A 14,731-nucleotide genomic window follows, 5' to 3' on the forward strand; every position below is an offset into this window, starting at 1 on the left:
ATGGTCATGCGTATAAATAGTACGAGTTTGCAATCTCGTGGAATGGATACGCTAAAATGAGTTTTGGCGTGCGTATGGTACGTGGTTTTTCGCGTGCATATGATACGCACTTTATGGCGTGCATATCACACGCTCTTGGGTAGGTTTAGGGTGGTGAGGTGGGGGGTTCGTATGTATAATACGCCATAAAGTGCGTATCATATGCACGCGAAAAACCGCGTACCATACGCACGCCAAAACTCATTTTGGCGTATACATTCCACGAGATTGCAAACTCGTACTATTTATTCGCATTTTCGTGAGATCCGGCTCTTTCAAACATAGTTCAAGCAGGTCTCAGCAGAATTATTTCTCCATTATTTATCGGCTTTAATATATTAGGTAAATTTTCTCATCAGGTCGATAATGATAACATTAAAAATGAACGTATATCGCTAGCTATCGATATGGTGGCCGATATATTGTGCATCTCTATTTATCTTCTTTTGTGTTCAACAGAAGAGAGAAACTCAGGTTTGGAAAAACATGAGGATGAGTAAATTATTTAAATTTATCCCTTTAAAGCATAAGACAGACAAAGATGGACGCGAGGATAAATCATTCTCAGTCATTTTTTAGAATGTTCACACCTCTTGATCAAGGCAGCATGGAATCGCATAATGTAATGTCATGGCAACAACACCTGGCAACAGTTTATCCAAGTCCTCATGCCCCTCCCCCCAAAAACCGAAAGCGCTGGAACATTATTTCTCTGAGACAGAAAGCCCTATGAACAAATAATGGGTGAGTGCCAGTTTAAATAAAGTATGGTTTATGACTTGTGGTCAGGACCGTCTCTCTTTTTTAAAAAGTGTGCTGTATAAAAACCGCTGCCAACATTTTTTTCTCCATACGGTTATAATACAAAGTCGTTTTTTCCCCCCTCCTCACAGTGAGAGATTCAGTCAATAAAAGAACCGGCAGTAGACCAGTAGTCTGCAGCCACAGGAGAATGGAACAAACCTCACACGCCAAAACAAACCGGTGCTCCTTTTGCGATTTTTCAGTTCGGGCATTTTAAATAAAACATTTACAGTCCTTCTGCGCAGGGTAAATGTTTTGCAACGTGCCCTGTTTCGTGTTTGACATCAACAAAAAGACCGGAGGGATTCATTTCCGGCACCTACAAAATAAAGAGCAATACGTGTCCCATTGGATTTCTGAATATATATCTGAGACAAGGTCCAGGTGTTTTTGGCCTTATTCAAAAACAATCAGGCTGTTGGGTATCAAACCAATTACCCAAATGAATTGTACAATACAGAGAAACAGACACAGCAATTTTCTATTTCCGTTTCTATGTGCCACTGCAATTACAGATCATCAGAAACTGTCATTAAGTAACACTAGGCTCGTATTAAGACTTTAGTCACTGTCTTCAACTACAAAAAGAAGGCGTCCATTAACACGGTTTGCTTTGTAATAGTCACTGGCCTTTAAACGAAGATGACGACAACGAGGACTGATTTTTTTTGTTGTTGTATATGTCGTCAACAAAACCAGCTATCAAACACGGAGTCGGTGATTAACGAGTTGGTCAAAATTACAGTCAAACAAGGCTTGATGTATGGAAACAGCTACAGTCACCTTTTTGTACATATTAAGCCACTGCAGCTCTGAGAAAGTGAGAACTGTGCTAATTCATTTTAAAGTGAGACACACTAATAAGTAAGGTTTCATAAATCATATTTTAGACCCTATTGGGAATTGGGTTTTATGGATATCTTTTAAGTTTGGTGACCAACACAGCAAAGCACTTAAGAAGAATTCATTTTTCCAGCACTCAAATGGCTCCACTGAGTTATGCAGCCATTCCCAAAGTCCTCGTGCCGAATTAAAACCGATTTAGGTGGGGGAATTAAAGCGGGAGCTAAAAAGGAGCTGAGGTATATTATACGCCGGCTCGTAAAGTTGAGAAAAGTCATTCATTTTAACACACCAATCAAGCTGTTGAGTGACTTACTGTATGTGAAGTTTTTACCGTGATGACATCTCTCCGTGCAAACAGACAACCTGGAGTGCAACTATGCACATTAAGTCAGCAGACAGACGGCGCGGTTTACTTTAGCACCACTAAAACGGCAACAAAGACACATGTACAAAACTACTCATATTTAGGATGACTTAAAATAAGGTTATCCATCAAAAACGGGCATGTGCGTTAAGACAGAATGTAAACAGGATCTATTCTGAGACACAACGCAGATGCCAAGACACCCTGAACACGAAGTGTCCTTCCCATGCACATAAGTAGAAAGCTGCACCTGACACAAATAATACATTTACAAAAATCAACAATATATATATTTGTTTTGTTTTTTTGCTAACCATTCAGTTAATGCTAACTACTAGACTTCGCCACGTGAGGAAACAGGCAAAAAAATATAATTTTGAATTAATTTTTCATATTATAATTTTATATTTTCATTTATAAACATGTAAAAAAAAATAAAGAAATTACATATATTTTTTTATTATTTATTATTCTAAATTTTTCACACATATGTGTTTATCAAAGAATTTACAAAAGTTTTACAAAGGAAATGTATATCAATAGCTGCACTGTAAAAAAATATTTAGAAAAAAAGTTACCTGGTTGCCTTAAAATTTTGAGTTCATTGAAATTAAAATTTTGAGTTAATACAATAAACATTTTTTGAGAGTTGAGAAACTTTATTAAAATAATATCATTAAAAGATTTTATAAGCATATTGGGTAATTGTGTGTGTTATTTCTGATGATGCAGTGAAACATGCCAAATAGTGCTAATTTCATGATTTATCCAATTTTTTATGTGGTTCAGTTACAATAATATTTTGAGTTCTATTTATTAAACAAATTTCCTTCATTGTATCAACTCAAATTTTTAATTTCAATAAACTCAAAATTATGGAAATTATACAGTTGTCATAATTATACAGGAAAATTAACAAGGAAAAATTAAGACGTATACATAGCAAAACATTATGGTCTGTAATCATAATTTCATAATTTGAATCCATAATTTTTAATGCTACCAAGACTAACACAAGGCATTCTTATGATTTTAACAAAACCAGCTAGATACAAGCCAAAGATTTTATATATAGAAAGACGATGCACTCATATTACTATGAGGAGAAATTTGCTACGCATAATGTTGCAGAATAAGTCCCGCCTTCTCGATAAATGAGCCAATCACCTGCAGCTGCTGTTAGAAGCTCCGTTTGCTATAGAAACACGATAGTCACGTTGCGTCCAAAATCATGTATACTGTCTGAGTAGGTACTACTTTTAAATTTGAACTTACTTCGGGACTGTTAAAAAAGTATTATGAATGTAATCCGGATGTACTCTATCCGCCATGCTATCATAATCAGTATCAGTTGCGTCGCTTAACTTCTATTCATAAATCCTCTCTTGTGGCCTCATAGGATGTCCATTGAATGCACATTTTAGAATCTGGCCAGAAGGAGGAGGTCATCTGGGGACTGTTTGCCTACTGTTTTCTCGATTATATTGTATTCCGACATACAATTTGAGCGTTTCAAAATTTATGAGAAAGCTGTTGTCAGATTTCATTGGTGACATTATATATTAAATATATTTATAAGCTTGGTGAACAGGTTCAGTGAATTTGATGTTTCCCCATTCAAAGAGATAGGAGGCAGAGAGGCGTTTCAAAGATGGTCGCCGAGTGAAATGGCTTGCCTTAAAGGGAGCTTGGTTCATTTTACTTAGTAGGCAATCAGAATTTGCATTCATATCACAGACAGCCAAATGTTTAGGTTTGCAAAGCATAATTATTTTAAAAAGACATATAGTACTAGCCGAATATGTCAAGCGACAGTTCAATCAACTGTCCTGAAATTCTCGCTCCATGAATTGGGGCTCAATTTGATCCATTACATTAAGACTTTGCCTGGAAACTGTTCAGTGGCAAATTGTTTAAAGACTTCTCAGCGGTTCTGTGTTTATCTTGGTGGGTCTTAAGTGGTCTTATGAAAATAACAGTAGTGGCCGGTCTGAGCCACACATGTAGCAGGTAAGTCTGACATCAATATTGCAATGCATCTGATCACCGGTGAAAATTCCTGATAAAGTGATGGCGAGAGTACATTAATAATGCTTCTTTGACCTTGCTAGCTGTTAGGCTGTGAAAGATGATAAACTCCCTAAAGAGGGGCTGACTGTGCATGTCAGAGAGAGGGCTGTCAGGGTTAAAGCCTGTCTTCAGACACAGAGAGGAGGCTGTAACGGAGCCGGGCCAAAGGCTACAGGAGCCAGAAGCTCCTGCCAGGACTGTGTGGTAGAAAGCCGTTAATGAGCATTGTAAAGCTCTTAAACATAATGATCTGGACTACTCTCCCAGTGCTAATGTCTATCACATGCCCAAACCCGGCCGGCCTTGCAGCACATGTCCGGGATGAGACTCACAATGAGGATGGAAACAGTGGACAGAAGGAGACAAGAACTTCTGCTTGGTTTTAAAGGTTAAGTTCACCCTAAAATGAAAATATCGTCATTAATAACTCACACTCATGTCGCTCTAAACTCGAAAGACTTTCATTCATCTCTGAAACACAAATTTGTTTTTATGAAATTTAAGAGCTTTCAGTCCCTCCAATACAGCTACACAACTGCCAATTGGATGCTTTAAAAAAGTTCATAAAGAGATCGTAAAACTAACCCTTATGAATTGAGCGGTTTAGTCCAAATGTAGTCCAAAGAGATGTGATCGCTTTATATGATAAACTGATTTCATTTAATTTAACATTGATCAGCAAACATAAAGAGAAGCTCAACCAAACCTGCTTGACAGGTGAGAACAAACCTCTTGCGGGATCTCAAACGTGCTGTGTAAATGGTAAATGGACTGCATTTATATAGCACTCTCAACAGACCCATGGCCACCAAAGCGCTTTACATATTGCCTTACATTCACCCACTCAGTCATGCAAGGTACCATCCAGCTGCGCATGGACACCTCAACACTTGGTCAGGTGGAACCGGGGATTGAACCACCAACCTTCTGGTTTGTGGTTTGTAGACAACCTACATAACCAACTGAGCCACTGCTGCCCCACATGAATGAACCTCATTGGTTCTTGCTGAAGCTCAAACGTGCTGCATAACACAATAATTAATCTCATTGGTTCTTGCTGAAGCTCAAACGTCACAGTTTTTTTGTACGTGAGCTTCTGTTTGTCAGATCTTTTATGTGAGTTGATGAATGTTTATGTGACCAAAAGCCTAAATTCAATCTGTTCATCATATAAAGTGATCGAGTCTCTTCAGGAAATTTGGACCGCTGAACCGCTCAATTCATATGGATTCGTTTTACGATCTCTTTATGAACTTTTTGAAGCGTCAAAGCAGTAAATGCGTAGCTGTCAACAGAAGGGATTGTAAAAAGATTGTAAAACGACATGAGAATATTTAAAAATAATGTGACCCTCATCTATTCATTTATTATGTTAACTTGAATACACCTCTTTATGATGAGCCTGTTTTTACATTTTATGAAGCTTGGCATTATGTTTTATATTATTTCTAAGATATATCATATTTTAACAAAACTGCTTTACTGCTTATTATATTTGGAAAAATGGTTGTCTGCCAAATCAAAGTTATATGGTGCAACCAACACAACAAAAAGGAAAAAAAAATACAACTTTTTACGACAAGGCAGGGTTATTTTACATTCTTAAAAGTTGACTGATATTTTAAATGAATGAATTATTGATGATATTTGTAAAATAATAATAATAAATATTATTTACCTTGAAAATATTCAAACCATTTGAAACCACTGTAAATAATGAATAATATATGCACACTCATGGTGTAAGTAAAATGTTTTTTTTTTACTTCACACTGCCTAAAGTTTTTATTATTATTATTATTATTAAACCATCATTAATACAACGAGCACATTTCTAAGAACATGGTACAACGATTTTCCCCTTTTTATCATAGACACTCTTATTTGTCATTGATTCATCAATTTTGTTTAAACTCATGTACAACAAAAAGTAAATATGAAAGTTATAGGAAAAAATATGGGGCAGTGAGCTCCGTTTATCACGCGAATGCATAATCCAGAGCATTAGAGCAATGCGAGATTGGGATTTATTGGCTCTCATCTGAAAATCAAACAACCTGACACTTGCATAAGCATCTAAAATAGCCTAATAAATTATCACACATTAGCGAAAGCTCCCAGTACAGCGTGTTTCCTGTTAGAGGCCGGCTGAATGGCAAACACCAAGGGACAAACACCACTCTGTCCTCTTGATTATATCAAATAAATACTTACAACACATGATGGAGGAGGAAAACTCTTTTGTGTGAACACATTTGGCCATGAATCAGAGCGCTGACATTTTAAGGCCTCACTGTTGGTTCTGCTGCTGACTTGCTTTCACACAGTTTGTTGCAGAGGCTCAACACGTGTTCGTGACAAGCGCCACTAGAAGAGCACTAATAAATATCTTGCGCTTTATTCCTGCTTTGAGGTAGACCAATTAACCGTGTGCTGCACGCTCTCCCCGATGACATACGTCCCGAAGAGAGCCAAAAATAACACGGCTGCGGGAACACAAGAAGGGAGGGGGAGAGTGTGTGTAAGAAAAGTACAGGTTTTTAAGAGCACTGCATCTGAATTAAGGCCTGAGTTGATTCTCCCACGGGGGTGTTCATTGAAAACCTTGGCCTGAGGCTCTGCTACAGCACGGTGAAGGACACTAGACAGAGCCACCTGTGGCGGGAAACTTATCTCACATGTGCAGCGCTGGCAGGGCATCCGTCAGCAGGACCAGAGCAGCGTTGAGTTGATCCATTAACATTAACAATTGGCCCCTGCCGTGTAGTGAGGAAACAGGCAATAAGTTAGTATGCAGGATCTGGTTCTGAGGCGGCCTTAACAGGGCACCCTAAATCAAGCCCTTAGAACCGAAACGCTCAAAAATAAGGTAACACTTTACTTCGACAGTCCACTTTAGACATTCTACTAACTATAAGTAACTTTGCAACTACGTGTCAACTAGCAGTCATTAGAGTATTAGTAGACTGTCTGATAAATATCTGCTGACACTTCATTTTGATGCTCCCCAACAGACATTTCATCTGACAATAAGTAACTTTGTTACATGTCAACTTATTCTACTAACCCAAACCCCAACCTAACAGTCTTCTAATACTTTGAGAGTTATTTGACATGCAGCTGCAAAGTAACTTAAAGTTAGTAGAATGTCTAAAGTGGACTAGTAAAATAAAGTGTAACCAAAAATGCTTCTAGCTATGCTACAAACCACAATGGGGAACTGTAGCAGTGGCATCTGACATAAAAATCTATGTTTACATAATATATGTTTCTGTCTATTATATATATATATATATATTCCTGTGTGTGTGTGTTGTGTGCATGCACAAAAATTTATACATTTACTGTATGTACTGTACTGTGTAACTTTAAATTGGAAAATGTTCTAGCATGTTATGTTTGCAACAGCCCTAATTGATGGAGTGTGTAGCTTTGCATTTGTCAAACAACTAAGACACACCATGGCCATATTCCAGGATGACAATGTCAAGATTAATCAGGCTCACAATGTAATGGATGTGCTGGAGGAGACTATACTTTTTGCATGACTTTTGCACTCTCAATACAAGATCTGGACCAAAAATATATGCACCTCTTGATGCACATAACATCACAGGAGTTATTTCCATGAACAGGTGCATACATTTTTGATGCAAGATCTTGTATTGACAAGAGTCAAGCAAAAAGTATAGCTCCTCCAGCACATCCATCACAATGTGAGCCTGATGAATCGTGACATTGTCACCCTGGAATATGGCCATATCCAAACAGAATAAACATAAACATTTTGTGAGCAAATGGAAATATTTGCAAAAACCCAAAAGCATCGTAATTAGCGCTGTCAAACTGATTAATCGGGATTAATTGCATCTAACATAAAAGTTTGTGTGTGTGTGCCCTTGTTTATATTACATTGTGGGGACCAAATGTCCCCATAAGGATAGTAAAACCTGAGATCACCTACATTGTGGGGGCCAGCCAGCGGTTCTCACTTTTCAAAAGGCTTATAAATCATACAGGATGAGTTTTTTTGAGAAAGTAAAAATACAGAATGTTTCCTGTGATGGGTAGGTTTAGGGACATAAAACCATATGTACGGTATAAAAACCATTACGTCTATGGAGAGTCCCCACAAAGATAGTGAACCAGACGTGTGTGTGTGTGTGTGTGTGTGTGTGTGTGTGTGTGTGTGTGTGTGTGTGTGTGTGTGTGTGTGTGTGTGTGTGTGTGTGTGTGTATAAAATGTTTACGGTCCCTGAGAAACTTAGCATTCGCTCACCAAACCTTTGAGTTCTTTGTGAGCAGATGCAAAGTTTCTCAGGGAAACCGAGGTTTTGCAAGCAAACACAGGTTTCGAGAACGAACACAACAAAGAATTAAGCAAAGTTTCAATGTTACTCTTAGTAAAGCAAAACATTTGCAGGCGAATATAAAAGCATAGAGATATTTTTTAATCTCATATATTCACACAGCATTTTCAGTTTCAAGCTAAAGGTGAGTTCTTCATACTGATAGTATTTAAATTGCGAGAGGTTGCAAATTCTCCTCTCTCTGCACTCTGAATGGTTGTCATCACAGCGTGTCACTGCACATGTGCATAAATTTGAATTCTGTTAAACTTTCATCACCAATTTGTCACCATAAATAGCCGATTCTCACTGCAAATTACTGACTTTTTTCACTTTTCTTCTGCAAATTGCAGTCAGGGTTAACTGATCGCACCTTGTCACCAAGTTACTGCACTGTTGGTCGTGAGTAGGAGTTTCTACTGCTGGTTTCCCTAGTAACGCTGTGCAGCACATTTAATAGTTACTGAATGTCTGACCTCAAATTGCAATGCAGCTAAAAATATAATAGCATTTTCATAAATAATCATTGCTAACATGAACATGCTGGAGAGGAAACTATGCCTTTATAAACTGCTACAATGCATCATGCATCAACGAGAATCAACGGATGCTCAATGCTATTGCAGATTTGATGTTCATCCATGCATCATTTTTTTGTGTACGTCTCATACAGAATATAAAAATTCATCACAAATATGATGAACGTCTCCTCGGTCGTCTACACACGACCAAGACATTTGACAGTAGGCGGATCACATGAGCGCCGCTGTCTTCTCAGCCATCGGTTGATGCTGCACCGTGTCACTGCTCATTTGCATAAAGATGAACTCTGCTCTCATTTGCATAAAGTCGAACTTTATCATGGTGTCTGGCACACCAACATCAAATCACCAAAGTCCCTCTCACCTCAAATCACCAGCTCTTATTGGAACCAAATGACTTCCACTCGCTTTGCAAATTGTGGTTAAAGTGAACATAACTTCAGTGTTGACAGGAAACATACTTGTCTCTGGAATCTTGTTGAACCTTGCTTGATGTCGGAAGTCACTTTTCTTTGTTGAATAAAACCCATTTTTCCTTTATAAAATCTTATCAACACAAAGAGCAGTTCCTATGGCATTTTTCTTGAAAATGCACTGTAACTGTGTTACTACAATAACACCTGAACCACACAACACACCCCAATCAATCTTTTTCAGCATTTGATTTCTGCTTTTTCTAAGGGAGAAAAAAGTAATGATTGGTGCTGGCTGAATGTGAACATGCCTGCCGTGTAGGAGCAGCGAGAGTGCTGGAGCTGAAGGCACGATAGAAGACAATGGATGAAAGGAGCTGTCAGAGCGAACAGGAGAAGAAAAGAGAGAAGTGCCATGGGAGCGAAGCAGAGAGATGAGATGACAAAGCTGGGAGGTGACAGAGGAGGAGGAAGAGGAGGAGGAGGGAGAGGGGTGAGGAGGACACAAGGTGAATATGAGAGCCTTCGGAGAACAGACGCCAGCTCGCTCTTGACCTCTCTCTCAGTTTGAGGAGCCCAAGATCTGAAAATGACATCAGATAGGGGAAGTTTGACTCTCTTTCATGCTTTCATGTCTCTCTCTCTTTCATTATGCCTGCACTCCTCTCTCTTGCATCAATGGACAATACATTTAAAACACCAGAGACGCTGCCTTCTGAATGCATACATATCAGACGTCTGCTGTTCTGCCTAGAAGGCGAGATTCTATCTATCATTTTATATGTCTCTCTACATATGTTTCTTTCCATCTATCTGTCTATTTGTATATTTATCTACCTTATGTTCAGACAGAGAGAAAGACCATTTTGTCTATCCACACATATGTCTATCTATCCATCTATACAGAGACCGACAGATATACAATGATAGACAGATACAAATATAGATTGATTTTGCAGGAATGGAAGGATAAAATTCTATCATTCAAAAAAACTGTCTATCTATCCATATATAGACAAACAGACAGACAGACAGACAGATAGAGAGACAGACAGACAGACGGTCGGACAGATAAAACAATAGAACGAACAAACAACGATAGAATAAACGACAGGCAGAAAGAATGATAGAATGAACAATAGATGGATAGATAGAACAAATGATTAGATAGATAGATAGATAGATAGATAGATAGATAGATAGATAGATAGATAGATAGATAGATAGATAGATAGATAGATAGATAGATAGATAGATAGATAGATGGATAGAACAAATGACAGACCGACAGACACAATGATAGAATGAACGATGGATGGATGGATGGATGGATGGATGGCCGTTGAAGGATAAAAAGGATACGTTTTCAATTGTTAAAAACAAACATGGACTTCACTGAAGACACTAAACCCCAAACAGCAGCAAACATCATGAAGCGGATGAAGTCACCCAACTCGAACAAGCACTGAATATGCAAAGCAGAGAAATGTCAACAAATTCAGCAAGCAGCTGTTCGGGGTTTCTCTACCATTGCTCAGATTTTGGACGGTTCGATGTCTCCCACACCACTATTGCTATAATCCTAAACAGATTTGCTCCAACCACCAGAACAGCCAGAGTCTGGGTGTCTCTGCAGCCTTCTCCACAGAGAGCATTAATAGGCTGCATATGCTGATAAATCATGGAATGGGTTAGGCGCAACGTATGTGGTCCTCTGCCATAACTACTGGTGGCATTTAGGGACACATTTTAACAAGAACAGAAATTGATCCATGATGTTCTCACATCCACACTCATGGGCTTGACCAAGAGCAATGGCACAACCAGGGGGTACTCGTCTTTACACTGCAAATGCATAATCATACAGACCAATTTACACCCTTTTCCTGCCATATAACTGTGTATCCTATAACCTGCAATACAACTGTCATTTCGATACGTGTCTGCATTTATGGATTAATGTCTTTCTGTCTGTGGTTGTATTTGTTCATTTACGTGGGGGGTCGAGGTTCAGACGTGGACTCTCCACATGCACACGAGCCACTCTTTCTTTCACTATCAGTGCTGGAAGGGCTGCCCGTAGAGCAACCGGGAGAAAGACTGATCACAATTATCCAAGACACCGGAGGGGTAGTTTTGTCTAGGACAGCAGGGTGAAAATTACACACATGCTCACATGCCTAGAGAAAATGGAGCCAGGGTCAGGGGTGTCCGGATCTCAGTGCCGCACATGAGGAGATCATGCAGTCTGAGAGTTTTTGGCTCTCTCTCTTTTTCTGAAGGAGGGACAAACGGGAAATAAAGCCGGAGGATTGGTGGGTTGCAAACAATGAGGGTCCTTAATGGATGCCAATCTAATATGCCCGAGGCAAGAAAGACATCAGCACGTCAACACTCCAGACAGAAGAGGCCGCACAGTCATTATCTATAAAGCAAGCATACAAGGCTTTTACAAGTGCTAATAAAGATAATTAGTAGAAAAACTTATAAACTTGTAAAGACCTATTGAAACGCATGCCATTTGTTTTTCTAATTAATTGTTTCGATATGGGTCAATAACTAGATGTTCATTTTTGTCTGCATCTATTATTTAGTTTAAAAAAGCAACATATACAGTGATTTGAAAAAACATTTATTATTATGAACTGTCCTAAAAAAAATCTCTTAAAAAACAAATTCATAGAAAAACACTTTACACGTTTAAACAAAACTGCATTACTGCTAATTAATATTTGAAAAAATAAGCAGTCTCTAATGCTCACCAAGTCATGCATTTGATCAAAAATGTATTGTTGTTATATTGTGGAATATTATTTCAATTTAAAATAAATGTTTTTTATTTGAATATATTTTAAAATGTAGTTTATTCCTGTGATTAAACCTGATTTTTCAGCAACATTACTCCAGTCTTCAGTGTCACATGATCCTTCAGAAATCATTCTGATACGCTGCTCAAGAAACATTTCTGATTATTTTCAAAGTTGAAAATATTGTGCTGCTTGATAATTTTAGTGAAAACAAGATTCTTTGATTAATAGAAAGTTCAAAAGACTTGCAAAAATGTCTTTAGTCATGTTAGATTAATTGAATGCACTATGAATGCCTAATATTTTGGATAGTCTAATAGGCCTGTCACTGACCTGTTTATTGAGAAAATAAAATATATTGGTTACATTAAAGGGATATTTCACCATCAAAAAAAAGAAGAAAATTCTGTCATCAATTCCAGTTGTTCCAAAACCATAAGACTTTTGTTCATCCTTTTTATTAAATTTGAACACAGAATGAACCTCATTGGTTCTCGCTGAAGCTCAAACGTGATGTGTAACACGAGAATGAACCTCATTGGATCTCGCTGAAGCTCAAACGTGATGCGTAACACGAGAATAAACCTCATTGGTTCTCAAGCGAACATGCTTGAGCTTTCACAAATGATGTGTGAGGGTTTACGAGAGGGTGAGTAAATAATGACAATTTTCATTTTTGGGTGAATGTTTTAATGACTGACGGAAACCGTTTTGTGTTGCGTCAAATGAAGCGCCACTGTTACGTCTGCGATGGCGGCACAGGGCAGAAGCACAGAGGTTCAGTCAGCGTGTCGTGAACAAGCTATTAAACATAAGCATTAAACAGCCCTTTTAACGCTGTCAAACATAAGGACATTGGTGTAGCCCCACAGCATATTTAAAACCAAGTATTCCTGGGTTTCATTCTAAAGCACACACTAAAACAGTTGGGTTTTATTTAATTACACAGATCTCCAGCCTCTTAACGCTGCTTTTCACATAGTGTATGGTTTGACTCCCTGGCTCTTCTGAAAAATGCCCATTATTCTCGATGGTGGGTTGGCCATAATGGACAAGCACATGCATTTAACTGCAGGGTCAAAACAAAGTTTAATCATTTCAAACTCTTTATAGTCTCTTCAACAGTGTTGAAAGCCCATGAAATACCTGCACACTACAGTACAAGTGGTCATTTTTGTCTCCCAAACTGATCATCCCGGTAATGGGCCATAAATATGAGGTGGGCATTTAATTTTTCACATTTATTGCTTTTTATTTTACTCCCTCTCCCCCTCTCTCTCACTTTTTTTTCTTTCATTCACTATTAGTTTGGTGCTACAGTTATTCAAAGCAATTATGAGTAATTTATATTGAGAACAATTTTATTAAACACTATTTAAACATGCAAAAGCATGCATTTATCCATACTAAACCTACCACTATGACAAGCCGTTCTGACTTTTATTCATTGCCAGGATACACTGGGGGGAAAAAAGTTGTTTTCAAAGTGTTTGTGCTGCTTTAAAAAGTTATGTTTAGTCAACTCAAATATCCAAATTGTCACTTACAGATTCACATTTCAAGTTGACTAAACTTAAAATGTTAAGGCAGCAAGAACAATTACTTTAAGTAACAATTTTTTACAGTTAATATCAACAATTCAATGTTTAATATCACAAATTAAGATTTCTACTCTAAATAATGGCAATTTTTGATATCAAGAATTACATTTCAACTAATTCAAAACTATCTTGATATCTGTAATTGTTTTTTCACAGGTTATATGTCACCGTATAGGCTATCATTCCATTTTTGATATCAATAATTAATTTCTTACTTGTTGAAAGTACACATATCAGTTATGCATTTCTAATTAGTACAAACATATTTTTTGATATCAGTAATTACTTTGTTACTAGTAAAAAATGTCACTAGTTAAAATGTTAATTCTTGATATCTGTAAATGTATATCTTAACATGTTACATTTGTTATTTCTAAAATCTGAAAATGTATTTCTGACATAAAATATCTTCTTTTTTAATCTAAAATATCTTTCTTACCAGTAACAATCACATTTATGATATCAGAAATTAAGGTTATTAGATAAATATTCACTGTCCCCTAAATTATTAATATTAAAAATGTAAGTTTTTTAGTAGCAACAATTCAATTTGTTGATATCATGAACAGACATTTGCACTAGTAACCACATAATTATTGATCCATTTCAAATATTACTAATCCATTTTTTTCTGATATGTGAAATTGGAATTTCAACTAAGAAATCCATTCATGACATAAACAATTGACGTTGAATGCAGCCTCTGATGACACTTCACTAGTGAAAATACAATTACCAAGGATTGTAGTTTTACTAGTCGAAGTTTAATTCTTGATATCTGTAAGTCAGATCATATTCGTATGGCTTGCCATACTATCAATAAAAACATACTAAAAATCATACTTGCGAGTGACGTCATTGTTGATGTCAAGAAATAACATTTTTACTAGTGAAAA

Source organism: Pseudorasbora parva, chromosome 19 (assembly GCF_024679245.1).
Source record: "Pseudorasbora parva isolate DD20220531a chromosome 19, ASM2467924v1, whole genome shotgun sequence".
NCBI classification, from domain to species: Eukaryota; Metazoa; Chordata; class Actinopteri; order Cypriniformes; family Gobionidae; genus Pseudorasbora; species Pseudorasbora parva.